Below are 9,772 nucleotides of genomic sequence, written 5' to 3' on the forward strand. Positions count from 1 at the left end.
GGCCACTGTCAGGCCCTTTTCAGGGGCTCTGTCCATCTCCAAGTGAGCAATGACACATCAGATTCTTCTCGAGCTTGCTAACTACCTCGGCTGCCTGCAATGCTACCAGCTGGAGGAAACTGCAGAAAAGGCTCAGGAGGGGAGCTCTGGCACTCCCATGAATCCCACTCTAAAGGTCAGATGGGAGGACACCAGTATGACGATGGGAGAACACCAGAGGGCAAAGGTCACGGGGAACATCTTCAAATTCTTCTCTTCTTTCCAAGAGAAAGAAGTTAAGGTAGCAGGAGTCAGAGCCATGGGTTTTGGGCCCACTTCCTCGTGCAAAGCCCTTGTGGCTTCAGGACCTGCTTGAGTTGATCTTGTACAGCCACTTGCATTGGAAAAGGGGTGCTTCTCTGCACACCCACTGCTGTGACTGGTGGGTCACCCAGGTTAGGACGGGCAGCTCAGGTGACCTGGGAACTCGGTGTCCCTTGGTCAAGCATTCGTTCCTGCTAAGTCCCAGTGGTAGGCCAAATGTTGTTCAAAAGGACCAGGATGACATTTAATGTGTCCAGAAAAGTAGTGCCACTTTGGAGCTGGGGTCCTGTGATATTGGATAAATCTGATAATTTCTTGTCCCCAGTGCACAGTCACACTGGTAAAGGGTTGCAGTCCCCTTTGGGTATGAATGGGAGAAAGATAACAATAGAAACTTTTTTTTACAAGGGTCCTTCCAACAATAGAAATTTCTGTAGAAGGGTCCTTCCCTAAGAAGCTTCCCCTTCATACATGAGTCTTTGGACCTTTCGTGAAGTCTGGGCTTTGGTTGACTCAGGGACCCTTAGTCATTAGTAGAGTAAGAAGTATGGTCTGCAGTGCAGGTGATCCTGTGGGGGTCACCTCTCCATACTCCCATGTCCCTTTACTATGGTCAATGCAAACTACACCAAGCTCATTTATTCAGGACCAAGGACCATGAACCTCAGGAGACAAAGTTAGGGTCGACCCCCCATCAGGAAAAGGAGTATCACCAGTCACCAGGTAAGAGGATGTGGAATGGAGAGTGGAAGAAGTAATGATGTAATCAAATGCAGAAAAAAGGGCTTTAATAATGAGTATTTACTTCTTTCTTTTCATATGAATTTATCCACATATATATTAACCAAATAATTTTGGTTTTGACACCCTCCCTTCCCTTTGTCTTGCAACACAAGGTGTGTTATTAACTTTTTTTCAGCATTTAAGGTACAGGATGTTAAGTTGGGATGTGAATCAGGTAGCAGAAGAATAAGCAAGGTGAGAAAATATAAGACTTAGTGCCCTCTTTTAGAGAAGGCTTAGGATTTTCTCAGTGTCACGGAGAAAGTCACTTGTAATGTGTCAACTTGTGTCACTTGTAATGTGTCAACTTGGCCAGGCCAAATCACGTCACCCACAATACCCTTTCTGGTATGCATCTGGTTAGCATGTGCCACGGGCAGCTTCTGTGGAGATAGGGGATGGTGTGTGAGGGGAAGCAGCAGCCATTTTGTAGCTCACACACGTTGTTGCTGATTGGCCGATTCACTTCACTGGGGTGAAGTAGCAGCTGGCCCTGCAATTTCTCTCTTTTCCCCTGGATCCTCCTTCGGCGGCTCTATCTTCTGGGCCAGGTGTGTGTGTTTAACTCCATGCAAAGGGCCCTCTTGGCTTCTATGGGTCACCATTGTCACCAAGGTCAGAGGCAACAAGGATGAGTATGCACTTCAGTCTGTCCTCATAGCGCCCCAGATCACGTTTGTGAGTTCCAGCCTGTTTGCTACCTCCTTACCCTTAGTTGAGATGACAACAACCTTATAGAGCCTGCTTAACTGCCTTCCACATTGTGTAAGGCCATTTTCTTTAACAAATCTATCTATCTATCTATCTATCTATCTATCTATCTATCCATCCATCCATCTATCCATCTATCCATTCATCTATCCCCCCGACTTCTTCTGCAGCTGGCTGAATGCTAAGCGAGGGAGATGACCAAACCCTTACTAATCCCATTATACCACCGTCTTCTAGACTTGTGAAGACAGCAATTTCTGTGCTGATATCTTCCACTTTGGCCTATTTTGAAATCCACCTTTTAAAATTACCCAGCTGTTAAGTTCATCATTTTTTAAAGGTTATTTATTTATTGAGAGAGAGAGAGAGAGAGAGCACGCATACAGGTGAGCAGGGGAGGGGCAGAGAGAGGGAGAGACAGAATCCAAAGCAGGGTCCGCACTGTCAGTGCAGAGCCAGACGCGGGGCTCAATCTCACGACTGTGAGATCCTGACCTGAGCCAAAATCAAGAGTCAGACACTTAACCAACTGAGCCACCCAGGCGCCCCTGAGTTCACCATTTTGGAACCAAAAATGAACAAATACCATTGATGACAATGAGGGATGTTTTGAAGTCCAAATTCTTATGAGCTCATCTTAAATTTTTAAAAGAAAATAGTAGAATTTATTTTTCTATGAAGGAATGACAAATCCTGAGAGAGACATAACTAGAAATCTCTCCAGCATCAATGAACTTGCAAAAAATCAATAAAATGTATTCTTTTTATATATGCAAAGTCAGTCTTTTGCTACACAAAATATCTGCAAATCAATAAGAGTGTAACACTGCTAAATATAACCTGTGGTATAAACATGAAAAGAAAAATTCGTATTTTGCTTGTCTTTTAGTGTATCTTAAAATTATGTTTTATTCTGCTTTTTTAAATAAAAAATTGTACATGTTTACGTTTTACAGCACAGTGTGTGATACACATATACACGGTGAAATGATTATTACAGTCAAGCTAATTAACATCTCCTCACACAGTTACCGTGTGTGTGTGTGTGTGTGTGTGTGCACACACGTGGTGAGAGCACCAGAAATCTACTCTCTCAGCAAATTGCCAGGATTCAATACAGAATTAACTAGAGTCACCATGCTGCACATTAGATCTCTAGGCTTCTTCGTCCTACACAACCACAACCGTACACTTCGACCAACATCTCCCTCTTTTGGTGCTTTAAAAGCGTAGAAGGTGCCAGTCAACCTGCACGCGGTCTTCCCTTCCTGCCTGCCCGACCTGCTCCAAGATCATACCTGGAGACAGTAGCCTTAAGGGACTGCTGGAACCAACTCCACATAACAACTACATTCGTTGTATATATACTTGTCTATGTAATATACATACACCCTTTAAAAGCTCCCATTAGTTCTGCTTTTCGGGTCGAAGGTTGACTGATACAGGTTGTGGTCCCGAGAGTGGTTCCAAAGGAACTTAATCTTGACAGTGTGTTCTCTGAATTTGTACTGTGTTTTCTGGAATACGCCTTTAATTAGATTGGAAGGCTTTAATGACCCTGTTTCCAGTGGTAAAGTGGGCACTGTTAGTCCGCAGCAGGAAGTGGCAAAAGCGTTACACAAATTTTCAACTTTTCATACCTATAATCAAGTGCCTATAAAAGACGAGTCTCCGGGTGACTAAGTGTATGATATGTTAGAATATTTTCATCAAAATAAGGAGTATTATGAAGACAAAAGATAAAGAGTATTATGGAGTAGATTTGTCATTTCTAAAGGGGCCTCAGAACTCGAGGAAAGAAAATGCTGAGCTCAGAACCTTACAGTCTCAGACCAACGTCCAAATGAAGGACCTGAAAAGTCCTGTGACAGGCCTGAAAGAAACCAGTACCTGGTATAGCCACAGGCGCAAGATTTGGGGAGTCCAGATCCAAAGTTTAATCTTTGAGGGGCTGAATTACAACACAAACTGAATTTACAACTTCACGGGGTCTCTTCTGCTAATGTTAGGGGAAAATGGGATATCGGAAATTGGAATAGGGATATACGGGTGCATGCCAATGAGTGCGGGTCCCTGAGCCTCTGAATTTCCGGAAGTATCTCTGCCAGGAAAAAGCAGGCCTTCCACTCCTGCCTGAGAAGGGCTATTTCCCCTTTGCCTGAAGAACCTGTAAGGGTCTCACCTGAGATGGTTCTCTGGCAGGGCCCTGCTGATTCCCCTCCTACCACCACCTCTCACTGCTTCTTAACCTATGACTAGACACGAGTGCCCGCCGGCCAGAAGAGCGGGTTACACAATGAGACCCACGGGGAGATGTGACATTCACCAAAAAGAACAGCGTGATTTTTCCAATAGGTATAGGGTAGCCTGGGGTAAATGTAGGAGAATGGTTCTAGAGGGAGGGGTAAGGAGGCAGAAGCAATATATGCTTGGATCTCGCTCGTGTACAAGTTTTTGCGTGGACACGAGCTTCTATTTCTCTTGCATGCCATCAGTGAAATTGCTGGGTCACTTGATACCTTTATGTTTAGTGTTGTGATGAGTTGCCAGGCTGTTCTGGGCAGATGCGCATCATTTTGCATTCCCACCGGCAACGTGGGAAGGTCCCAATGTCTTCATCCTTGTTAAACACCTGTTAGCAGCTATCCCCGTGGGTGTCAAGTGGTATCTCATTGTGGTTTTGATGTCCAGCTCCCTGGTGACGGAGAAGGTTTGGGGATCTATTGGCGTGTGTAAGACTGTAAAGATGAGGTCCCCATTGCCTTGCTGAGTGTCATCCAGGAGCCGCTGTCAGCTCCTGCTTTCCTCCGCACCCCTTCTCACGTGGACCCCAACATCTTCCAAGCGGCAAAGGGTGGCCAATCCTTCCTGGCTTCCTCTTCTGCTCCCCAATCAGGAAATCGGCCTGCCTTCAACGGACCCACCTGCGTGCGTCAGGCCCATCCACGGGACGCGACAGCTCCCGGACAGTGGAAACAGGGAGGTTAGGCCAGCTGCAAAAGCCCATCACAGAAGGTCACCGCCGGGGTGGGAGGAGGCTGCGGGGCTGTTGGGAGCAGCGAGGACCAGGACGCGGGGACGCTGGAGGCCCCGGTCGCGGAGCTGGGGTGCGGTAGGGCGGCGGCGGGCGGGGCGTCTTCCCGGTCGCGTGCGGCTCCCTGCAGAGGAGCCGGGGACTCCGAGCGCGCCTCCTAGTGGCGGGGGCGCCTGCAGCCGTGGGGGCGGGGTCGCCTGCAGCCGCGGGGACGGTGGCGCGGGGGCGGGGACGCGCAGAGCCCCAGGGTCGCCGGCGAGCTGAAGGCCTTCGAGCGGGAACCCTCCCCCCCCCGCCGGGATGAGTCAGCGAGGGCAGCCGCGGGGTTCTGGCGATGGCTGGGCGTGTGCATTTCCGTCCGTTTCCGCAGGTGTCCGTCCTTGCGGCATCCAGCCGTTGGCAGTGTTGACAGTGATCCCAGGGACTGCCCCAGGGACCAAGAGAAGAATGCAGCTTTGAGGGTGGGATGCGTTAACGCCGAGTACCCCGACTCCTTCGGCCACTGGGGAGAAGCCAAGTTCTCCCAGCCCAAACATCGGTGGGGGGAGGGGCTGCGTTTTGTCAGGGAAAAGGTCAAAAAAACCCTCAGGACGCCGCCCGACTTCACACTTCTGCTGGATGGGGATCACTGCCTAGCCCCCAGGCTTTTACCGTGTCTTCGAAAAGATGGGGAAGTTAGAGGGGACCTAGATAGACTGTGCCGGGCGCAGTTTCTGTGGCACTGCCCACAAGGTGGGGACGAAAACTTGGCACCCCGCAGACTACACCGCGGGCGGGCCTTCCCCCCGGGATGCGTATCAGAAGCGGAGAGAATGCAGACACTTTCTGTTCTGATGGTGGTTGTCGCGGGGACTGGATTCTTCCATATGTGACAGTACCCTGGCTTCCAGCATTCTGGAAAGTGCGGTTCCTCAAGTGCCCAGCATTTTTCACGCTGGAAACTGGTACTCACCACAAGAAAACCTGTAGTCCATCCACCCAGAATTCCCGCATCGAGCCCCTCTTAAATAATAACAAACAGTACATGTTTCCAGAAACTCTATCAGTGAGAAGTTTATTATGGCTGCCATTTCCCCACCCGGGAAACAGGGGTGGGGGGGGGTATTAGGGACTATGAACTCTGTAAAAGCTATAGAAGACCCCAGAGAAAAGTCACAATTACAGAAGCAAAAGTGACAGTCTTCTAGTTCAGATATTGGCCCAATCAGGATACATAATCGAATGAGAGGGCCTGGAAACCAGATTCTGCTTTAATACAAAAAAGAAGAAACCTTATAAAAGGTGTCCAAATATAGTAAACGTTTCCAGTTATAGCTGATTAAGATTTAAAACTTAGGGGGCGCCTGGGTGGCTCAGTTGGTTAAGCATCTGACTCTTGGTTTTAGCTCAGGTCATGATCTCACAGTTCCTGAGATTGAGCCCCCGCCTTAGGCTGCTGTGCGCTGACAGCGTGGAGCCTGCTTGGGATTCTCTCCCTCTCTCTTTGCTCCTTCCCTGCCCATGTTCGTTCTCTCTCTCTCTCTCTCTCTCTCTCTCTCAAAAATAAATAAGTAAACTTTAAAAAAAAAAAAAGATTTAAAACTTGGGTTTTCATTTTGGGAGTGGCATTTTATTTTTTATTTTCTTTTTAAAGTTTATTTATTTATTTTGAGAGAGAGAGAGAGAGAGAGAGAGAACACAAGGGGAGAGGCAGAGAGAGAGAGGGAGACAGGGAGAGAACCCCAAGCAGGCCCCACATTCTCTGTGCAGAGCCGGACACAGGGACCGAACTCAAAAACCCCGAGATCATGGCCACTCAGGTGCTCCAGGGGTGGTATTTTAAAGTTCAACTCATAGCTGCTAAAGGTCATCAATCAAAGATAAAGGAGGGGGGGGGGAACCTTAGTAAACTGCATCTCGTAATCATTTTATCTGGAACTTTATATACTTTCCCACTTTCAAAGCTTAGTTTAAATACAGCAAAATTTATATAAAATTGCCACTGCAGTACAAAGCATTACAACGAAATCGTTAGAGTGTTGAATGGAACATGCTAGTTCACTCTTGACACATTTGTTTGGAAGGGGTTGCTTCACTGGCTTTATAATTCAAAAAATAGGTTTTTAAGCCCCCTGTGAGAGGAGAGCGATTTTCAGTATTACAGACTCCTGAACCACTGTGTTAAGATGTGCCTGGGCTTTGGGACCTTCATAACACATACTCTCATCTGGATTCTATTTGATTGATAACAAAGTTTAAACAGTGTTTTCACCTCACCGGTAGAAACACCGTTGTTTGGGGTTTTCGTTTAATGCTACCACAATAAAATACGCACTTTGGCGTTAAAAAATCCGACCTCAGCAGTACGCATATTAGTGTCTGAATTACCAGACGACTGGACTATGGTGGGGGCATAATTAGAACCCTGCCTCCTACGCAGGCCAAAAGTGGACAACTGCTGTGCTACAGCCCCACCTGCGACAGCCCTGAAGGACAGTGGTGAAGAGGAAGCCTCCCAGAGGGAAGATTTTGAGCAGTGCGCTCGCTTGGCCATGCTGCCTGGAGGAGAGATGGCCAGCGGTATGAGTGTATGGCCACGCATATGCCACGTCCGAGTCGTTAGCTGAATGGTCAGGGACTTTGAAAATACATGACTGAAAATTGGTGGCAAGGAGGTCTGGGGAAGACGTATGTGGATACACTCATCTGAAGAGACATATGAAGGGAAGTGTGTGTCATGGGTGATCTGCCAATCTAACTGGGCAACTAACCTTCCCGGCACCAACATTCAATATTCTGATGGCTAGCATACCCATCTGGTAAATATCCACCAGGCTCTTCCCCAGCAGCCATGTCAGGACCCAGGGGGGTCAAGAACTAAGTGGCCAAGTGGCAGGGATGGAGGTTGTGCTCAGCACCATGGGCCTCCACTCACCAAGGCTGACCTCACCACAGCCACTGCTGAGTGCCCCATCTTCTGAGGGCCAGAAGCAGGGCCAACATGAGCCCCTGATATGCTACCAGGTGGCAGGGAGTTCACTCTAGAACACTTCTATTAAGGAAGGGGCAATGCTTTGTGCTCACCCAAACAGATACTTACTCTGGATATGGATTTTCCTTCCCACCTGCAGTGCTTTGGAGAAACCAGTATTTGTTGATTTGAAAAATGCCTTATTCACACCCTACGACCCACCAATTGCATTACTGGGAATTTATCCAAAGGATACAGAAATGCAGATTCGAAGGGGCGCATGTACCCCACTGTTCATAGCAGCACTATCAACAGTAGCGAAAGTATGGAAAGAGCCCAAACGTCCATCAACTGATGAATGGATTAAGAAGAGGTGATGAACATATACACAATGGACTACTACTTGGCGATGAAAAAGAATGAAGTCTTGCCATTTGCAACAACTAGAGGTTGGAACTAGAAGGTATTATGCTAAGCAAAATAAGTCAGTCAGAGACAGACAGATATCATTTGATTTCACTCATAAATGGAATTTGAGAAACTTAACAGATGCCCATAGGGGAAGGGAAGGAAAAATAAGATAAAAACAGAAAGGGAGGCAAACCATAAGATACACTTAAATATAGAGAACAAACTGAGGGTTGATGGGAGTGGGGGGTGGGGGATGGGTTAAACGGGTGATGGGCATTAAGGAGGGCACTTTTCGGGATGAGCACTGGGTGTCATATGTAAGTGATGAATCACTGGGTTCTACTCCTGAAGTCAAGACATACACTGTATGTTAACCAACTTGAGAATAAAAAAAAAAAAGAAAAGAGAAAAGGAAAGGAAAAGGAAAAGGAAAGAAAAGAAAAGGAGGGGTGCCTAGGTGGCTCAGTTGGTTAAGCGTCCGACTTCGGCTCAGGTCATGATCTCATGGTTTGTGAGTTCGAGCCCTGTGTCTGGCTCTGTGATGACAGCTCAGAGCCTGGAGCTTGCTTCGGATTCTGTGTCTCCCCCTCTGTCTGTCCCTCCCATGTTCATGCTCTGTCTCTCTCTCTCTCTCTCTCTCTCTCTCTCTCTCTCTCTCTCTCAATAATAAATAAACGTTAAAAAAATTTTAAAGAAAAGAAAACTGCCTTATTCACCATATCATGGCATTTCAAACAGCATCACTTCTAAACAAGAAACCCATTTCATAGGAAATGAGCGCAGCAATTGAGCAATATTCGTGGAATTCACTGGTTTTCGGTTTCTCCTCATCCTGAAGTGGAATGACTTTTGGAAGACCTCCATTGTTTCTAGCTTAGTGGCAATAATTTGAGGGTCTGGGGCAACAGCCTCTAGGAGATGGTCACCATTTATCTAAGCACGTGCATGCATAGATACATGGTGCCGTTCCTCTTGTCACATGGCTTTATGGATCCTGCAATCAAGGTATGGAAACGGGTATGCCTCTCCTCACTTTTACCCCTAGCAATACAATAGAAAATTTTTGCTTCCTGTCCCCGTGATAATAGATCTAGCTCTTCTGGACCAGAGGTCTTAGTTCCAAAGAAAGAAATGCTTTCACCAGGGGATAAAACAATGACTCCATTGAATGGGAAGTTGAGACTTCCAGCTGGCCACTTTGGACTCCCCAGACCTCTCGATCGACAGGAAAAGAAGGGCTGTACTGTATTGGCTGTGGTGACTGAACCTGACTATCAAAGGCAAATTGAGTTCCTACTACAAAAGTGCTACGGAGGAGTATGTCTGACATATCTAGAGAGCTTCCTGATACACCCGTGTTCCGCGATTAGTCAATGGATGACATACGTATATCACATCATCACGGTATGCATTTTAAATATCTTACACTTTTACTTGTCAATGAAGCTGGAAAAAAGTCAATAGATAATAATAATAACCTAACTGAGAGAGAACATCTAATGCCCAAACCATTCAGGAATGAAGGTTTGAGTCATCTCCCCAGGCAAGGACTCAAGAGGAGCTGAGGGGCTGGCAGAGGA

General features: G+C 47.0%; 1 pseudogene; it reads left to right on the top strand.

The window, feature by feature from the left end:
- The window catches only part of LOC124513839 (alpha-1,6-mannosyl-glycoprotein 2-beta-N-acetylglucosaminyltransferase-like), a 65,556-nt pseudogene extending 59,538 nt beyond the window's left edge, over positions 1-6,018 (top strand).
- Positions 6,019-9,772: the final 3,754 nt, after the last annotated feature.

The sequence above is a fragment of the Lynx rufus genome, unplaced genomic scaffold (genome assembly GCF_022079265.1).
Source record: "Lynx rufus isolate CCGP_SWC_20201006 ecotype Redwood Valley unplaced genomic scaffold, mLynRuf1.p SCAF_19, whole genome shotgun sequence".
NCBI lineage: Eukaryota > Metazoa > Chordata > Mammalia > Carnivora > Felidae > Lynx > Lynx rufus.